Source organism: Salminus brasiliensis, chromosome 2, assembly GCF_030463535.1.
Source record: "Salminus brasiliensis chromosome 2, fSalBra1.hap2, whole genome shotgun sequence".
NCBI classification, from domain to species: Eukaryota; Metazoa; Chordata; class Actinopteri; order Characiformes; family Bryconidae; genus Salminus; species Salminus brasiliensis.
In genome coordinates, this window is record NC_132879.1 from 8,523,486 (window position 1) to 8,541,696 (window position 18,211).

The 18,211-nt window shown below is 41.7% G+C and overlaps 1 protein-coding gene across 1 annotated transcript in view; it reads left to right on the forward strand.

Moving 5' to 3' along the window:
* The first annotated feature begins 1,617 nt into the window (after window positions 1-1,617).
* fam135b (family with sequence similarity 135 member B) overlaps window positions 1,618-18,211 on the forward strand; it is a 103,052-nt gene continuing 86,458 nt past the window's right edge. The window contains exon 1 of the mRNA XM_072674283.1: window positions 1,618-1,752. The gene's annotated coding sequence lies outside the window, so the exon portion shown is untranslated. The remainder of the gene's footprint in view (window positions 1,753-18,211) is intronic.

An 18,211-nucleotide genomic window follows, 5' to 3' on the forward strand; every position in this document is an offset into this window, starting at 1 on the left:
AGTTTTACAGGTAGATACTCTCGCTGACCACTGACTTTATGTTTATTTGGGTTTATTCTAATGTTATATAGAGTTTACAGGTAGACACTCTCGCTGACCACTGACTTTATGTTTATTTGGGTTTATTCTAATGTTATATAGAGTTTACAGGTAGACACTCTCACTGACCACTGACTTTATGTTTATTAGGGTTTATTCTATTGTTATATAGAGTTTTACAGGTAGACACTCTCACTGACCACTGACTTTATGTTTATTAGGGTTTATTCTAATGTTATATAGAGTTTTACAGGTAGACACTCTCACTGACCACTGACTTTATGTTTATTTGGGTTTATTCTAATGTTATATAGAGTTTACAGGTAGACACTCTCACTGACCACTGACTTTATGTTTATTAGGGTTTATTCTAATGTTATATAGAGTTTACAGGTAGACACTCTCACTGACCACTGACTTTATGTTTATTAGGTTTTATTCTAATGTTATATAGAGTTTTACAGGTAGATACTCTCGCTGACCACTGACTTCATGTTTATTTGGGTTTATTCTAATGTTATAGAGTTTTACAGGTAGACACTCTCACTGACCACTGACTTTATTTTTATTTGGGTTTATTCTAATGTTATATAGAGTTTTACAGGTAGATACTCTCGTTGACCACTGACTTTATGTTTATTTGGGTTTATTCTAATGTTATATAGCGTTAATTACAGGCAGACACTCTCACTGACCACTGACTTTATGTTTATTTGGGTTTATTCTAATGTTATAGAGTGTTACAGGTAGACACTCTTACTGACCACTGACTTTATGTTTATTTGGGTTTATTCTAATGTTATATAGAGTGTTACAGGCAGACACTCTCACTGACCACTGACTTTATGTTTATTTGGGTTTATTCTAATGTTATATAGAGTTTTACAGGTAGATACTCTCGTTGACCACTGACTTTATGTTTATTTGGGTTTATTCTAATGTTATATAGCGTTAATTACAGGCAGACACTCTCACTGACCACTGACTTTATGTTTATTTGGGTTTATTCTAATGTTATAGAGTTTTACAGGTAGACACTCTTACTGACCACTGACTTTATGTTTATTTGGGTTTATTCTAATGTTATATAGAGTTTACAGGTAGACACTCTCACTGACCACTGACCATGTTTATTTGGGTTTATTCTAATGTATACAGGTAGACATTTCGTTTAGCTTATTTTTATTTAGACTTAACCAATAAACCAATAAAATGCTGTAAAAATATATATTAACATAATATACGATATATAACATATTAATCAGAAACTCAGAGACGCGAGAGCTGAATGATAACCATGGCAACAACAGCAGCAGCAGCAGCAGCCGATATTTTCTTGAAATGATTTTTATTCCACACCCGTTTTACGACAAGACCCGCCTCTTCCTCGCCGGTATTGGCTGCTCGCGTCTTGCCCACTGTTCTAGCCCCGCCCTTTGCGCTCTACGATTGGCTAGCTTTTTATTTTCGCAAGCTCTCCGCCAATCAGCGACCTGCTCGGCAGAACAAACTCACGAATACGGGTGGGCTGAAGTCAAATAAATAAATAAATGAATTACGGCCGTTTCCAGTGAGAGAAGTGGCCGTAGTGGAAAAACGCAGCAGCTCGCCGTGACAAAAACGCCTTCCCCTCGGCTTTTGTAGCCTCCGGCAGCCGGCAGCCTGGAGCTTAAATGACAGCAGGGGGAGAGCCAGAAGACGTCGTCGTGTCGGGTAAGATGAGAAAACGGTCATTTCATTTTAATCCCCTTTGTTCATCTCATCGTCGAAGCGGGGAAATGTACCGTCAGCTGCTGCGTCCGGCGACACAGGCGTTAGGATGTTAATCCCCGGTGCTGCTGCTGCTGCTGCTGCTGGATTTACACACACTGCGTTTTATTGAGACACCCACAGAGATGAAGAGACCGTTAATGCGTTCATTTGCGCCTCTCCAGGCTCACATCTGTGTGGAGGCATTTGATCATGGGCGATTCTGTGCTCACCGTGACACCCCTTAATATCCCCACTGTCTGTTTTATTATTATTTTTATATATATAGAGAGAAGTGTCATTAGCTGTCAGTGGTCCTAACAATGGTATGGAAACTTTGTCCATTGTGGAAGAGGGGCTGAATGACATTGCGTACATCTCTGATATGACCATATGGGATGTGCATGCTGCCAGCGTAAAGGACAGGCCATCTGTCTCGCCCCGGCTTAATATCTCCCTGTTTTCCAGCCTGCAGACACCCAGCTGATGATGAGGCGATAGGAGTCCTAAGTGGAGGTAGTAGTAATAACACAGACACAATGCAGCCGGAGGAGCCGTCCAGTGTGATTTGTTTGTGGCATGGCACACTCAAGGCTTCTTCATGCACCAAAAACACTCAAAAGGTCTTGTTACTCATAATATGTAAATATCCTCTGTTCTGATTGGCTGGAATGGGAGGACAGACAGTAGGAAGACCTATTAGGTACACCTGCTCGTGCAGATGTGAACCAGCGGTTTCACGCAATTTTCAGCACAATCCAGATACCGTGCCCATGTGGGGCTTGTGTGGTTAGCTCAACTGGGAGCCTGAATGTACCATGTTCCATGTGGGCCCCACATATGGATGCCCACCAGGGTCAGTGACGGGACCAGGAGGGGTTAAACATGGGACTCGTCTGGGTTGTACACTGCACATGGGGCCTAGATGGGACCTTAGATGTGAGATTCAGGTGCACTGTAACATTGAGACCCATTTGGGAAACTCAACTAGGTCCCAGTCACAATGCATGTACAAGGCCATTTTCAGAGCCCATGCCCAACTGGAACACACCTAGCCCATGTTCCACCTAGCGTATGTTGGCTGAGAACTAGTCACTAGAGTTTTCTCAGAATGGTGGAATAAAGGAAACACATCCAGTGAGCGGCAGTTCTGCAGACTGAAACACCTTGTTGATGAAAGGTCAAGGTCAAGTGAGAGGTTGGAGCTGACAGAGTGGCTACAGTAACTCAGATAACCACTCTGTACACTCTCAAAAAGTCCAACCTCGAGGCGGATGGGCTACTACAGCAGAAGACCACCTCGGGTTCCACTTTTGTCAGCCAAGAACAGAAAGCTGAGGCTGCAGTGGGCAAAGGCTCATCAACACTGAGCCTGGTCTGATGAATCTGGAACTGTGGAGTCAGAATTCGGCACCAACAGCATGAATCCATGAACCCAACCCACCTTGTTTTAAACAGACCAGGCTGGTGGAGGTGGTGAAATGGTGTGAGGTATGTTTTCTCGGCACACTTTAGGCCAATCAGTACCAATCAATCATTGCTTGATGCCACAGACTGTTTGAGTGTTGTTGCTGACCATGGGCATCCTTTCATGACCACTGTTCACCCATCTTCTAAAGGCGATTTCCATTGTGATAATGCATTATGTTAAAAAGTTGCCTCGAACTGCTTCAGTGGCCTTCCCAGTCACCGGACCTGATTCCAGCAGAACGTGTATGGAATGTGAAAGTGGTAGGACTGGAGACTCTCGGTATTGAAAGCGCTGCTGCCTGAAAACAGCAAGAATTGCATGGTGCAATCATGTCAACATGGACCAGAATCTCGAAGGAAGGTTTCCAACGTCTCGTGGAATTCATGTCATGAAGAGTTATGAAGGCTGTTGAGAGCAAAGGGTGGACTTCCCCAGCATTACTGTAGAGTTCATAATTATTTCTGCTTTAATAGACCCAGCTTATTTTCCGTCGTACGGTTTGAATGGTCGATGCCACAGGCTTTTGTGTTTGTGTTCTTATGATTTGAGGCTCGCCAAAGGTGATTTTCTTTCTGCTTTGCTTAATTTAATTGTCTCCAGTTCTCATGGATGAGCACCTCGTGTCCATCAGAGTCCTGCGGTCGCTGATTTTCCAGCTATTTTTATACCGTGTGGAGTGGGAGCGCATTGAGCTGTCTGAGCTGCCTCAAACTGCTTGCTTCGATTCAAGAGCAGTCAGGAACTCAGGCTTGCATAATGAAGGGGAAAGGAAATCTATTCTGGCCTACAAGCTCTCAAACAGGAGATATTCATGTGGACGAGCCGTATTCGAATTTGCGCACCAGCTCAAGGCTGCCTCAGGAATTTGGTGTTAACTGTTCACCTTGAATAAGTCAAGCTGACCTCTGAGGAGAAGGACTTTATTATGCGTGGGGTATAATAAAGCACTGCTCGTTCCACTGCTGCGTTCAGCGAGATGATTTTGGAGTCCTTAAGATGATTTTTTTAATCTGTTACTGGATGGAAAATGCTGAGTTATGAGCAGGCCTGTTAGAACTGCACACTCCACTGTTGTTCCAGAGGTATCAAGAACACCCTGCCTAATCAGTGGATAAGCGTCTTTAAGGTGCATCCATAGCGGACATACTGAAAACACAGCTGTGTGATATTCAAAACACACACACACACACCTAAAGGCTCATTTATACTCCCTGTACATACTAAAAAGACTATGTCTGTTTCACTATGTCATTTTCCTGTGTTCTTTACGGCAAAAAAACAGCCATGGCGGCGTTGGAGGAGGCCGGGATAATGTACTTCCTACAAAAAAAGACATAGCAGTGAAAATGTTCCTAAAGGCAGTGTAAAAAAATCCACCATATGTGTCTTTTCTACCAGAGATCCTTTCCCCCATGTCCACATGGCAGCGGTCGTGACTCACGTGAACTATTGGCTACACTGCCCCAACGGTTTCCATTGGTACTGCTCTAATGCCATCCGTGTCCACAAGCTTTCACAGTGCGAGCACAAATACACACAAAATAAGCGAATCCGCTTTTAATGTAGAGCATAAACATGGCCATGAGTCTTAATACAGAACCACGGGCCGTGGGCAGAACCACACCACGGCTCAGATAAAGGATTGTAAAGCTTCTAGCTGGGACTGTGAAGCAGTCAGCCATATCTGAGGTGTTCAGTTAAGCCTCATTTTTCCAAAGATGTCCAGTGAAACCGTGTGAAAAATTTGATCTGTTACAATAAAGCAATTCATGCCGAAATGAGTGAACCTAATGGAATTTATTTGCAACCACTTACCATGTTTATATAATGTACATTTAAAGTGCCTTTTTTAAATGTGTAATTCTGTAGGGTTTTAGACTTTGGGATGGATCTGTATCAGCAGATAATTGTTTAAAAGTGATCTGTATCAAATAAATGTATCAATGAGGCTGGTATGTGAGGAGGTATTTATTAAACTCCAGAAGAACAGAATGTTCAGAAGATTCATTTTACTGTATTTGTTATCCTGAGTTGGAATGATGAACTCTTTTTTTTTTTTTGATGAGTTGGAGTGATGAAGCTTCACTGAATCCCTTTTATTTGATGAGTTGGAGTGATGAAGCTCCACTGAACTTCATTTTGAGATGAGTTGGAGTGATGAAGCTTCACTGAACTTTTTTTTGATGGGTTGGAGTGATGAAGCTTCACTGAACTCCTTTTAAATGATGAGTTGGAGTGATGAAGCTCCATTGAACTTTTTTTGATGAGTTGGAGTGATGAAGCTCCACTAAACTCCTTTTTTTGATGAGTTTGAGTGATGAAACTCCACTGAACTCCTTTTTTGATGAGTTGGAGTGATGAAGCTCCACTGAACTCCTTTTTTGATGAGTTTGAGTGATGAAGCTCCACTGAACTCCTTTTAAATGATGAGTTGGAGTGATGAAGCTCCACTGAATGCCTTTTATTTGATGAGTTGGAGTGATGAAGCTTCACTGAACTTCTTTTTGAGATGAGTTGAAGTGATGAAGCACCACTGAACTTTTTGAGATGAGTTGGAGTGATGAAGCTCCACTGAACTTTTTTTGATGAGTTGGAGTGATGAAGCTCCATTGAACTCCTTTTTTTGATGGGTTGGAGTGATGAAGCTCCATTGAACTCCTTTTTGTGATGAGCTGGAGTGATGAAGCTTCACTGAACTCTTTTTTTTTGAGGAGTGGGAGTGATGAAGCTCCACTGAACTCCTTTTTGTGATGGGCTAGAGTGATAAAGCTTCACTGAACTTTTTTGATGGGTTGGAGTGATGAACCTACCTCTGCTGAACTCCGCTGGAGTGATAAAGCTCTACTGAACCCCTTTGGAAGGAATTGGAGCGATGAAGAAGTATACATTGGCACGATAAAGTGATCTTCTTTTAGAACTTCTGTTGGAGAGATGCAAGTTCATTGAATCTCTTTGAGATTGAGTTGGAGTGGCATTTCTGAACCCTATTAAAACCCTTAATTTTAGAACAAATGTCGAATGATGGTTAAATATCTTTGGACATGCAGTGTGTGAACGTACTTGGTTAGCAAGGTTATGTCCCTTTGCTGGGACCCTAGTTCTATTCCCAGTGGCGCTGCAGACTCCATGAGAGTGCAATTAGTCTCTTAGTCTAAAAGAATATAATGGCTTAGTTTCTGTCTCGCTCTAGACAAATAGCAAGTCTAGTGTGTATGTCTGTTAGGTGATGTGTACAGAGTTGGACAGTTAGCACCTTCTTTCAAGCCTTCTCAGCTGGCCTACTACACATTGCGGGAGTAGCAGTTTGAAAAGATGCACATGCTTGTAGCTACAGTGGTGTAGGGAAGACCTACATAACAGGGTAGGCAAGGACTAATATTGTGGAGATCAAACTCAGCATGGTTTGGTAGTTAACCCTAAACCTAAAGTAGGTTCACATTTGTCTGCAGATGTATTTCATGAACTGAAACAAGTTTGTGGTTATGCTCATTGACACTGCGGTTTAGGCTCAAACCTGGTCGAGATTCATGTCTGTCTGTGGTCATGCATTTATCTTTGTGCTTAGCTTTTCTACAGAAACACATTTAGCTGTAAAATGAGCCTGTCTGTGTTTACGCTAAAACCCGCCTTTGTTTAGGCTCATATCTGTCCATAGTTTGGGCAGTAATACACTGTTGTTTGTGCAAATCTGAGACCATGAGACTCTGATATTATTCAGTCTTAATCTCGATTAAACTTCAGCAAGTCTGTGGTTCGACTACAACCCTTCAGTGGGTAGTAGGGGTGTAACGATGCAGCGAGACATTGTGATATTGCAGTGGAATATTGTGAGAGTGTGCATTGTGGAGAAGTGACAAGACATTTTTAAAATATGCATTATTTTTTATTCTAAGTATGGTATCTAATATAGCCTCCAATACAACCATCAGTTTTCTTCATTACACCAAAAATTTTTAATCCAGTATCATGAATCAACTCAATGAGTCAAATCAAGGTCTTGAGTGTATTGTTAGTGTGTTAGTAACTCCTAGTGGTAAATCTCATGTCTTTTGGTGGTTAAGATAAAAACCTGTTTAGTGTGTAAGAGTCTGTGGTTAATTACCCTGTGGTGTAAGCTATTGTTAATCTAAACCATTCTGTGGTTAAATCATCTGTGGTTAATTAGTCTACATCCATATCTGACTACCAGCACCTGTCTGTGGTCAGTCTGAAAGAGTCTGGGTATAGTTAGTCTGTGGTTAGAGCTGTGTTTATCTAGCTAAAACCTGCCTGTGGTTAGTCTGATATGGCCAGCAGTTAATTAGTGTATAGTCAGAGAAATTTGTGTCTAGCTAAAACCTCTTTGGTTAGTCTGAAATAGACTCTGGGTAAATTGTCTGTTGATGCAGCTACATTCGTCTAGCTAAAAACTGTTTGCGGTCATTCTAAAATTGTCTGGTCAGTATAAAACTTAAAAGTCAACAGCACCCTTTCTTTGGTTATCAGAATGATTGCAACTGCAGCCAGGCCACCAATAACAAATGCAGTCTAGTCTATGGTGGCCAGACACGAGCACACTCCACCCCTCCTTACACTAACCCACAGCACGTATTTACTTTAATAACACACATACTAACAGTCCAACCCCAACAACGCTCGGTTAACAACTACTTACGGAGTCCCAGCTGGTGTCACACTTTGTGTAGTAAGTCCAGGTGAGCGAAACCTGTTTGTGGTCAGTCTAAAACCATCTGTGGCTAGAGCTATGTTGCTCTAGCTAAAACCGTTCTGTGGTTAGAGTAAAACAGTATGTGTTCAGTTAGTCTGTGGTTAGAGATATCTTCGTCTAGATAAACCTGTCTATGGTCAGTCTAAAACTCTCTGTGTTCAGTTAGTCTGTGGTTAGAGATATCTTCGTCTAGATAAACCTGTCTATGGTCAGTCTAAAACTCTCTGTGTTCAGTTAGTCTATGGTTAGAAATATGTTTGTCTAGTTAAACCTGTCTGTGGTCAGTCTAAAACTCTCTGTGTTCAGTTAGTCTATGGTTAGAGATATATTGGTCTAGTTAAACCTGTCTGTGGTCAGTCTAAAAGTCTCTGTGTTCAGTTAGTCTGTGGTTAGAAATATGTTTGTCTAGTTTAACCTGTCTGTGGTCAGTCTAAAACTCTCTGTGTTCAGTTAGTCTGTGGTTAGAAATATGTTTGTCTAGTTAAACCTGTCTATGGTCAGTTAGTTTTTAGGGTTAAAGAGCTGTTTCTCTAGCTACAACCTGTGGTCTGTGGTCAGTAACTGTTTGTGTTTAGTTAGTTTTGTGGTTAGAGATATTATTCTCTTGCAAAAACCTCTGTGGTTAGTCTAAACTGTCGGTGCTCATTTGGTCTGTGGTTAGAAAAATGTTTGTCTAGTTAAACCTGTCTGTGGTCAGTCTACAACTCTCTGTGCTCAGTTAGTCTGTGGTTTGAAAGATGCTTGTATAGTTAACACTTGACTATGGTCAGTTAGTTTAGAGGTTAAAGGGCTGTTTCTCTAGCTACAACCTGTCTGTGATCAGTATGAAACTGTCAGGGAACAAATAGTCTGTGGTTAGAGCCGTGTTTATCTAGCTAAAACCTGTACTTGGTTAGTCCGTAAGGGTCTCTGTTTAGGTATATGAAACCCGTTAGTGATTAAGCACCTGTCTGTGGTTAGACAGATATGTCTGGTAGGAATACAACTCCCACATCACTTTCACAGGTGAACAGAGAACATGTCTTTGGTCATTTATTTTTAACTAGATCATGTTAGAGACTCCATTCTCTAACATGTGAACTACTTTTTAATATCCTCCCTGTCAGTCTTCCCCCCCAGGACTTACATCCTCCTGCTTTATGTAGGTTATTCGATGCAGACACATGTACGCTACATGCATATACACTGGCCCACATGTGCAATCAGAAATCTGCTTTCACGTCATGCGTTTGAGAGGGCCAGAACATTGGAGAAAATCAGCTTGTGGCATTTGACTCAGCGTCCTTGGCATTTACAGCCTGGTATTTAAAAAAATGAAATGTTTTAGAATTTGAACAGCTGTTTTGAATAATGCAATGATGGGAGGTTGCGCTGAATTACTACTGACATCCACATTAAGCATTGTGTGTCCCCCAAGACCTGTCCACTGAGTAGCATGCTGCCCGTGCCTCTAAACGCACACAGGTCACGCTTGCCAGTGCTGAAAAAGGCCACCGATACCAGCAAACCATTTCTGATGTGGGGAAGCAAGGATCAGCTAGGTCAGGCTGACTGCTTCGGGCAAAATGCCGACCAGTGTTGTGCTCTCCCAGCTGTGTTGGACCACACTACAGCACATGGTTTAATGTTTCCCCTTTCTAAGATACATCAGATCATCAGAGGCTTGATCATATCAGAGGACTACAAGATGAGTTAAGGCATGAGTGTCAGAGCATGGAAAACCTGTAACTCTGTAGAGCCGCGACCCTCTAGACCTAAAGTGAGGAAAAGCCCTCATACTCTGGATGTGCCGTGCCCAAAAAAAGGATTCTGGGCACTGTTTAATTCCTCAGTGCGCCACACAGCATGTTTTCATTATAACATTAAAGTGGCAAAGTGATTTTTTTGGTTAATAAATGTAATCTGTGTCCTGGTGGGCCCTTCTCTGCACCATCTAATATATTAATTTTTTTTAATTCGAGTGGTATAGTAGGTTTTCGCTGAGTTTTTCTGGCCACGTCACATGTCTTTACATACTTACGTCACATGCACAGCCTCTGAAAGAGGATCTAGCACCGTTTGCTGGGTTTTTGCAGAACTGTTACTACGAACAGGAAGATACCAGAGTGGCAAATTCAGTCTTCATCTGCTCATCCAACCACTGTCAGACCAAAGAAACATAGAATTAAAACTGAAGAGAGTGTGACAGAGTCCTCGCTAATACCAGGATAAGCACTGGCTAGGCTTTTGAAAAGAATTTGTATTACCTGTATAGCAACTTAGCTTGCTAATGCTGTCTGATATATAGAGCAAGTGAGCACACAGAGAGTGGTGGGCAGCCAACTCCAGGGCCCGGAGAGCAGAGAGGGTGAAGGGCCTTGCTCAAAGGCCCAACAGTGGCAGCTTGCCGAGCCCTGGTATCAAACCCACAACCCTGTCATCAATAGACTGGAGCTGTAACCGCTGAGCCACCCCTAAGCAGAATAACAAGAATAACAATTGACCAAAAAACAACAGTGAATTAAGAGCCTTGGCAAACATGACATCAAACCATGGATGTTGAAAATGAAATGTGAAATGTGAAAGTCCAGTCATTTATACAGCTCTGCAGTGAGGACCCAGAGCAGGACAGCAACGCTGTGGGCAGCAGGGTAGTGGAGAGCCAGGTCTGGCAGTACTGGGACAGAACAGTCGGAACAGGGCATATCAGTACACAAGAAATTGTAACTGGTTCGTTCCACCACTTTGTTGCAGGACAGAAAAAAGTCTGGACGCTTGTCTTCCATGGATTTTGAGGGATGGCGGGTCGAGCCGAGCCGTACTTGAAGCTTAAAGGGCTCTTGTTGCAGATCAGTTGTTGACCATTGCCATCAAGTACGGAGGCCCTCATGTTGACCCCTTTAATGTCCCCACCAATGTTGAAATCAAACCTACGCCCTTGTTGTCTGGTGTCCTGAACACTGATATAGTTTCTAGTTAGGAATGCCACAATCAAGGCCAATTGAGATAGATTGAGAAATAGATACAGAAATTTCTATGTTACACCCAATCTAAATCTGATCCTTAGTTTTTACATATAATTCACAACCTGAATTGCGAGGCATGTTTTTGATTACGAAGTAAAGTGGTTAAAAGTCTGCAGTGTGAAACTATATTACAGTTTAACATGAAAATCTGTAGTATCTACAGTTCTAGCGTTTTGACTGTATTTTAGGGAGCCACTGTTCTTCTAGACATGGGCGTGTAATCATGTGAGACAAGTCGCTCACCAAACATGGCTAAATTAGCGTGTGTGTGTATCTAACATGTGGTTTACCAGCGTGATGAAAGCTAAGATAACATAGTCTGCATGTCAGAGCAATATGATTGTAACTGCAGTTTAACAGATGCAGCCTATAAATATGCATCAGATCACAGTGTAGCGCACTACGCCTGTGGCCTATAAAAATGAATGATGCTATTGTGGCATGTTAAAGTGATTGGTAGCCTTGCATATTTAACCTAAATTGTTTTCATTTAAAGACATTAAGGTATGTCAAGGATGCACTCATACATACATGCATACATCTTCACATATGTGCGTAATTAAGTGTGCATTCTCTTTCTGAGACCCCAGTTTTTAAAAAACGCTCAAGCATCAAGATGTACATTATTAGATGTAGCATTTTCCATCTTCGTACAGTGCATTAAGAAAACCGGCTCATGGTGATGTCAGTGTATGAAGCTGTGGGCAGGAACAGGAGGTTTTGCGCAGTATCACGTTGCTGAATCTAGACAGCACAGACAGGTGGGATGTGGAGAATGTCATGTTTACCCTGACTGACAATGATCTCATGCTTAGTAATGATAGGTAGGACAAGGCCAGTCTAAGGATATTTCTGTGTGAAACTTAAGATAAAACACTGAAGCTCCATGCAAGTCTCTAGTATTAGCTGGGTCTATACTGGAAAGGTTGATTTCTAATTGTTCTGAGATATATTTTTAAATCCCTACCCTGACTCATATACATCTACAGCAGAGGTGGGCTTTTGCAGTCTAGGTTCCTGAACTGCTTTTCTTCACCTTATTCAATTCGCCTGTTAAGCCTGGCAGGTTTAGTAGGACTGTTAGAGCAGGAAAATCAGCAAGCGCTGCTGGTCTCCTGGCACCCGGTGCTCACCCCTGATCTACAGCCTTCTTTCTGAAGGCCTCAGAGAGCTCTTTGGATCTGGCCATAGTGATCTTCACCACTCATTTCAACAGTCAAGAGCAAACCAAACTAAACATCTGAGGGTTAAATAAGACCCTCCAAGGCTCCTCCATGTCCAATCTTCTCTAACTTTGTTCTAATCATTTGCAGTCATCACAGCTACTGTCTTCTCTTAGGCTACTGTTGTGGTCAGTGATAGGACTGCACAGTATATTGCTTGGTAATCACTTCTGCAATATTTAACTCATTAGGCTGCTCTTCCAGAGAGTTTCCAGGCTCCAGGCTAATTGTCCACTGTCATAAACGGTGCATTTTTTCGTGGAACCAGAAAAAAATGGCAGTAACTTAATAGTGGACTTAATACTACAGTTGTTTTTGGCAAAAACTATTGCCAGCCTTAAATCATGTTGTGTTATCCATTCTCCACCGCGTTCTTAAAAAGGATATGTTACTTTTTCGGTGTGCGTTCAAGTATCTTTTGGTATCTGGAGTGCCTATCAACTCGCAAACTGTGAAAGAACACAACCATGCATGGCATTCAACCTGCCAGCCTTGAAAAATAATAGAACTGAGTTGATAAAGTTTATTTTTAATGTCGACATCCAGCTACATTTAGCAAAGACCTCTAGGCTATGTGTGCGCTAACCAACTTCAGGACTGGCAACAAAGCATTTCCTAAGGAAGGATCAATGAACTGTCCTTGGCAAAACTGTGTCGTAATGAGAACTGATTATACTAGCTGTGTGTTTCTTTGGCTGTTTATTTGATATAATAGATATAATCATTATTAGTTTGTTAATAGAATGTCTGAACAGCTGTGGTCAACCTATTGCCCTGATAATAACAGGCCTAGTTTTATTAACATTAACATTAGCTTTCTGAGCTAATGTAGAACAGGCTCTCTTAGTGGGGCTAACACATAAATAAAAGCTACTTTCAAAGTAGTGGAGTTACAAGGTTTCTGTGTTACCTTCACTGTGTAATGCCGTGCTCGGCCGGCTGGTGGTCATGATTTATGTGACTGGTCATGATTTATGTGACTATATTTGGTCTTTTAGCGCAAACAGTCTTAAAAAGCTGAACACGTATGATCTGATCTGACATTTTTGACCTTCCCTTTGCTGGACACAACCACAACCTTACCCCACCCCCTCTCCTGAGACAGACTGCTCAATGAGAGCAGTTATTATTAATATACAAAATCAACAGTGAGAACTATAATAAATTGGCAATAGAAAAAAAGTGAAATAGGTTTCGTATCAGGTCTGCATGCAGGTCTGGTCCGTGTTGGTGTGCTCCGGGCTTTTGAGTAAATAAGGCTTGCAGAAGTACAGTCCCATGATTCAGCCTCTCATGTGATCTCTATAATCTCCCTCACTGGCACATCAAATCACCAGGGTTGAGCATTTGCCATATGAACGCTCGAACAGGGCCGTGGTCTGGTATAGTGACACTCGGCTCCCCTAGATGCTATTACTTTCTATTGTAATGCTCCACAGTGAAGGTATAGCTTTCACACAAGCAGAGTGAAAAAGCAATTTAGGAGCAAGAGGGAGTCTGTAAATAGAATTCATTGAAATAATATCATATACAGAGAGAGCGTATACTGTAAGGCCTCTTAGTCATTCGAAGTTGTGGACGTGTGTTTGTGACTAATGTCTCTAGAAACAGGTTTTGGACCAATGGGCTGCAGGAGAGAAGACAAAGCTGTTGTTGCTCAGTCGGTCCGGCCTATTTTTAGTGGCAGACATAATGAGGCATTTCTGCTCCAGCCGCTGTGCGTCCGTTGTTTTGCCGCCTCGTCTTCGTGTATTATCAAACCAAACACCAACACATTTCCATCCAAGTTTCCACTGGATTAGTCTAGATTAGCCAGACGCTGTCGTGTAATGCGTTTGAACCGCCGAACTGAAGCCAAGACACCCCCAAACAAACGCTTTAATGGCAGTTGTTTAGACAGTATTTTATATTAGTCCGTTTTTTGTTAAATGCAGGTAAAATACATTGTCAGGACTTTTTAATACATAATTAAAAAATAGAGTATTGAATTCGTTTGCAAATTGAAAATCAGAAAAGTACAGAATTCACTTTATTAGAAGCCCCTACCTTGTATTATCAAACCAAACACCAGCCCGCTCCTGTCCAAGTTCCATTGGATTAGACTCGGATAGCTGAGTGTCACAGTGTGAAGAGTGTTTCGTTCAGAGTCAAGAGGATTTGTGAATTCCATCTAACATCATTTAACATCAGCAGCATATATCCATCCATATAACATCAGCATGTTCATCTTAGAAGTTTTATATTAGTCCGTTTTTTGTGAAATGCAGGTAAAATACATTGTCAGGATTTTTTAATACATAATCAAAAATGAGAGTATTGATTATTTAGCAAATTGAAAATCAGAAAAGTACAGAATTCACTTTTTTTTGCATTTATACTTTAACAGGATCTATCATATACTGTAGATTAAGGCTGTTATGGAAATGGCTTCGTGTTTACATTTTAGGCCACTATTAGTGAGCATGTCGGCCATTTGTCTTAGAGTCTCTGAATCATGAGGTGGAATTTGAATGAGATTTTTGGCCATTGTAATTTATAGTAAACATCGGAGCACACTGAATGAATTTGAACCAGCATGCATTGCGAGTCTTTTGTTACTAAGCAACAGGCTGCGGGATGAACTGGGGCCGACAACATTTGCTCATATAAGCCAGCGATGGTTATGGATCACTGAACGCCGTGAACTTCACATATTTTCCCATGGAGTTTGTTAACAGGGGGTTTTACTGATTCAGAATTCTGTACGCACGATAATGTCGCGGAAGTGTCAGAATTCACTTGTGCACTACCACTAGTTAGTAAACGAAATAGTCCCTCCCTATGTAGTGTGATAACAATGAGGGAGTAGAGCTCCGTTTCGCTCACAGCCTAGGAGTAGAGATGTCTCGAATCGATCTGGTAATAATGATGATAACATTGAAGCATTCAGGACTATGTATTAATATGTATTGTTGTATTACATCATATTCTTCCTGACAGCTTTATTAGAACCCCCTATTTCTACGTACTGGCCACTTCATCAGAAACTCCTACGTTCTGCTTCCACTCACTGGCCACTTTATTAGAAACACCAGCCTTGTACTTCCACTCACTGGTCACTTTATTAGAAACCCCTAACGTGTTTTCATTCACTGGCCACTTTATTAGAAACACCTACCTTGTACTTCCACTCACTGGCCACTTTATTAGAACCCCCTACCTTGTACTTCCACTCACTGGCCACTTTATTAGAAACTCCTAACTTGTGCTTTCATTCACTGGCCACTTTATTAGAAACACCTACTTTGTACTTCCACTCACCGTCCACTTTATTAGAAACACCTACTTTGTACCTCGTCTCCTGGCCACTTTATTAGAAACCCCTTCCGTGTTTTCATTCACTGGCCACTTTATTAGAAACACCTAACGTGTTTTCATTCACTGGCCACTTTATTACAAACACCTACCTTGTACTTCCACTCACTGGTCACTTTATTAGAAACCCCTAACGTGTTTTCATTCACTGGCCACTTTATTAGAAACACCTACCTTGTACTTCCACTCACTGGCCACTTTATTAGAACCCCCTACCTTGTACTTCCACTCACTGGCCACTTTATTAGAAACTCCTACCTTGTGCTTTCATTCACTGGCCACTTTATTAGAAACACCTACTGTGTACTTCCACTCACCGTCCACTTTATTAGAAACACCTACTTTGTACCTCGTCTCCTGGACACTTTATTAGAAACCCCTTCCGTGTTTTCATTCACTGGCCACTTTATTAGAAACACCTACCTTGTACTTCCACTCACTGGCCACTTTATTAGAAACTCCTACCTTGTGCTTTCATTCACTGGCCACTTTATTAGAAACACCTACTTTGTACCTCGTCTCCTGGCCACTTTATTAGAAACCCATACCTTGTGCTTTCATTCACTGGCCACTTTAATAGAAACCCCTACCTTGTATTATCAAACCAAACACCAGCCCGCTCCTGTCCAAGTTCCATTGGATTAGACTCGGATAGCTGAGCGTCACAGTGTGAAGAGTGTTTCGTTCAGTGAAAGTTAAGAGGATTTGTGAATTCCATCTAACATCAGCAGAATCGGACTAAGCAGCTCTCGCGCAGCGCTGAGGAAAAACACTCATTGTTTGGCTCAGAATAAACAAAGACATGAAGTGATAAGATTTGTGAGTCACATCTAAATGTCAAACTGGTTAGTGTGAACACGGCTGATCAACATGTTCATCTTAGAAGTCGCAGACGAACTGCTAAATTGTGCTGATTCATTAGTGCTGCTTTACATTTCTGGACTCGTGGGGAAAGGTTTGAATAACTGTAGTCCTGTGTTCCAAGGTCCACAAATGAAGTGGAGCAGTAATCCAGTGAATCATTAGCAGACCTTTAAATGGAGGTTAGGTGTTTGTTAACAGGGGGTTTTACTGATTCAGAATTCTGTACGCACGATAATGTCGCGGAAGTGTCAGAATTCACTTGTGCACTACCACTAGTTAGTAAACGAAATAGTCCCTCCTTATGTAGTGTGATAACAATGAGGGAGTAGAGCTCCGTTTCGCTCACAGCCTAGGAGTAGAGATGTCTCGAATCGATCTGGTAATAATGATGATAACATTGAAGCATTCAGGACTATGTATTAATATGTATTGTTGTATTACATCATATTCTTCCTGACAGCTTTATTAGAACCCCCTATTTCTACGTACTGGCCACTTCATCAGAAACTCCTACGTTCTGCTTCCACTCACTGGCCACTTTATTAGAAACACCAGCCTTGTACTTCCACTCACTGGTCACTTTATTAGAAACCCCTATCGTGTTTTCATTCACTGGCCACTTTATTAGAAACACCTACCTTGTACTTCCACTCACTGGCCACTTTATTAGAACCCCCTACCTTGTACTTCCACTCACTGGCCACTTTATTAGAAACTCCTAACTTGTGCTTTCATTCACTGGCCACTTTATTAGAAACACCTACTTTGTACTTCCACTCACCGTCCACTTTATTAGAAACACCTACTTTGTACCTCGTCTCCTGGCCACTTTATTAGAAACCCCTTCCGTGTTTTCATTCACTGGCCACTTTATTAGAAACACCTAACGTGTTTTCATTCACTGGCCACTTTATTACAAACACCTACCTTGTACTTCCACTCACTGGTCACTTTATTAGAAACCCCTAACGTGTTTTCATTCACTGGCCACTTTATTAGAAACACCTACCTTGTACTTCCACTCACTGGCCACTTTATTAGAACCCCCTACCTTGTACTTCCACTCACTGGCCACTTTATTAGAAACTCCTACCTTGTGCTTTCATTCACTGGCCACTTTATTAGAAACACCTACTGTGTACTTCCACTCACCGTCCACTTTATTAGAAACACCTACTTTGTACCTCGTCTCCTGGACACTTTATTAGAAACCCCTTCCGTGTTTTCATTCACTGGCCACTTTATTAGAAACACCTACCTTGTACTTCCACTCACTGGCCACTTTATTAGAAACTCCTACCTTGTGCTTTCATTCACTGGCCACTTTATTAGAAACACCTACTTTGTACCTCGTCTCCTGGCCACTTTATTAGAAACCCATACCTTGTGCTTTCATTCACTGGCCACTTTAATAGAAACCCCTACCTTGTATTATCAAACCAAACACCAGCCCGCTCCTGTCCAAGTTCCATTGGATTAGACTCGGATAGCTGAGCGTCACAGTGTGAAGAGTGTTTCGTTCAGTGAAAGTTAAGAGGATTTGTGAATTCCATCTAACATCAGCAGAATCGGACTAAGCAGCTCTCGCGCAGCGCTGAGGAAAAACACTCATTGTTTGGCTCAGAATAAACAAAGACATGAAGTGATAAGATTTGTGAGTCACATCTAAATGTCAAACTGGTTAGTGTGAACACGGCTGATCAACATGTTCATCTTAGAAGTCGCAGACGAACTGCTAAATTGTGCTGATTCATTAGTGCTGCTTTACATTTCTGGACTCGTGGGGAAAGGTTTGAAT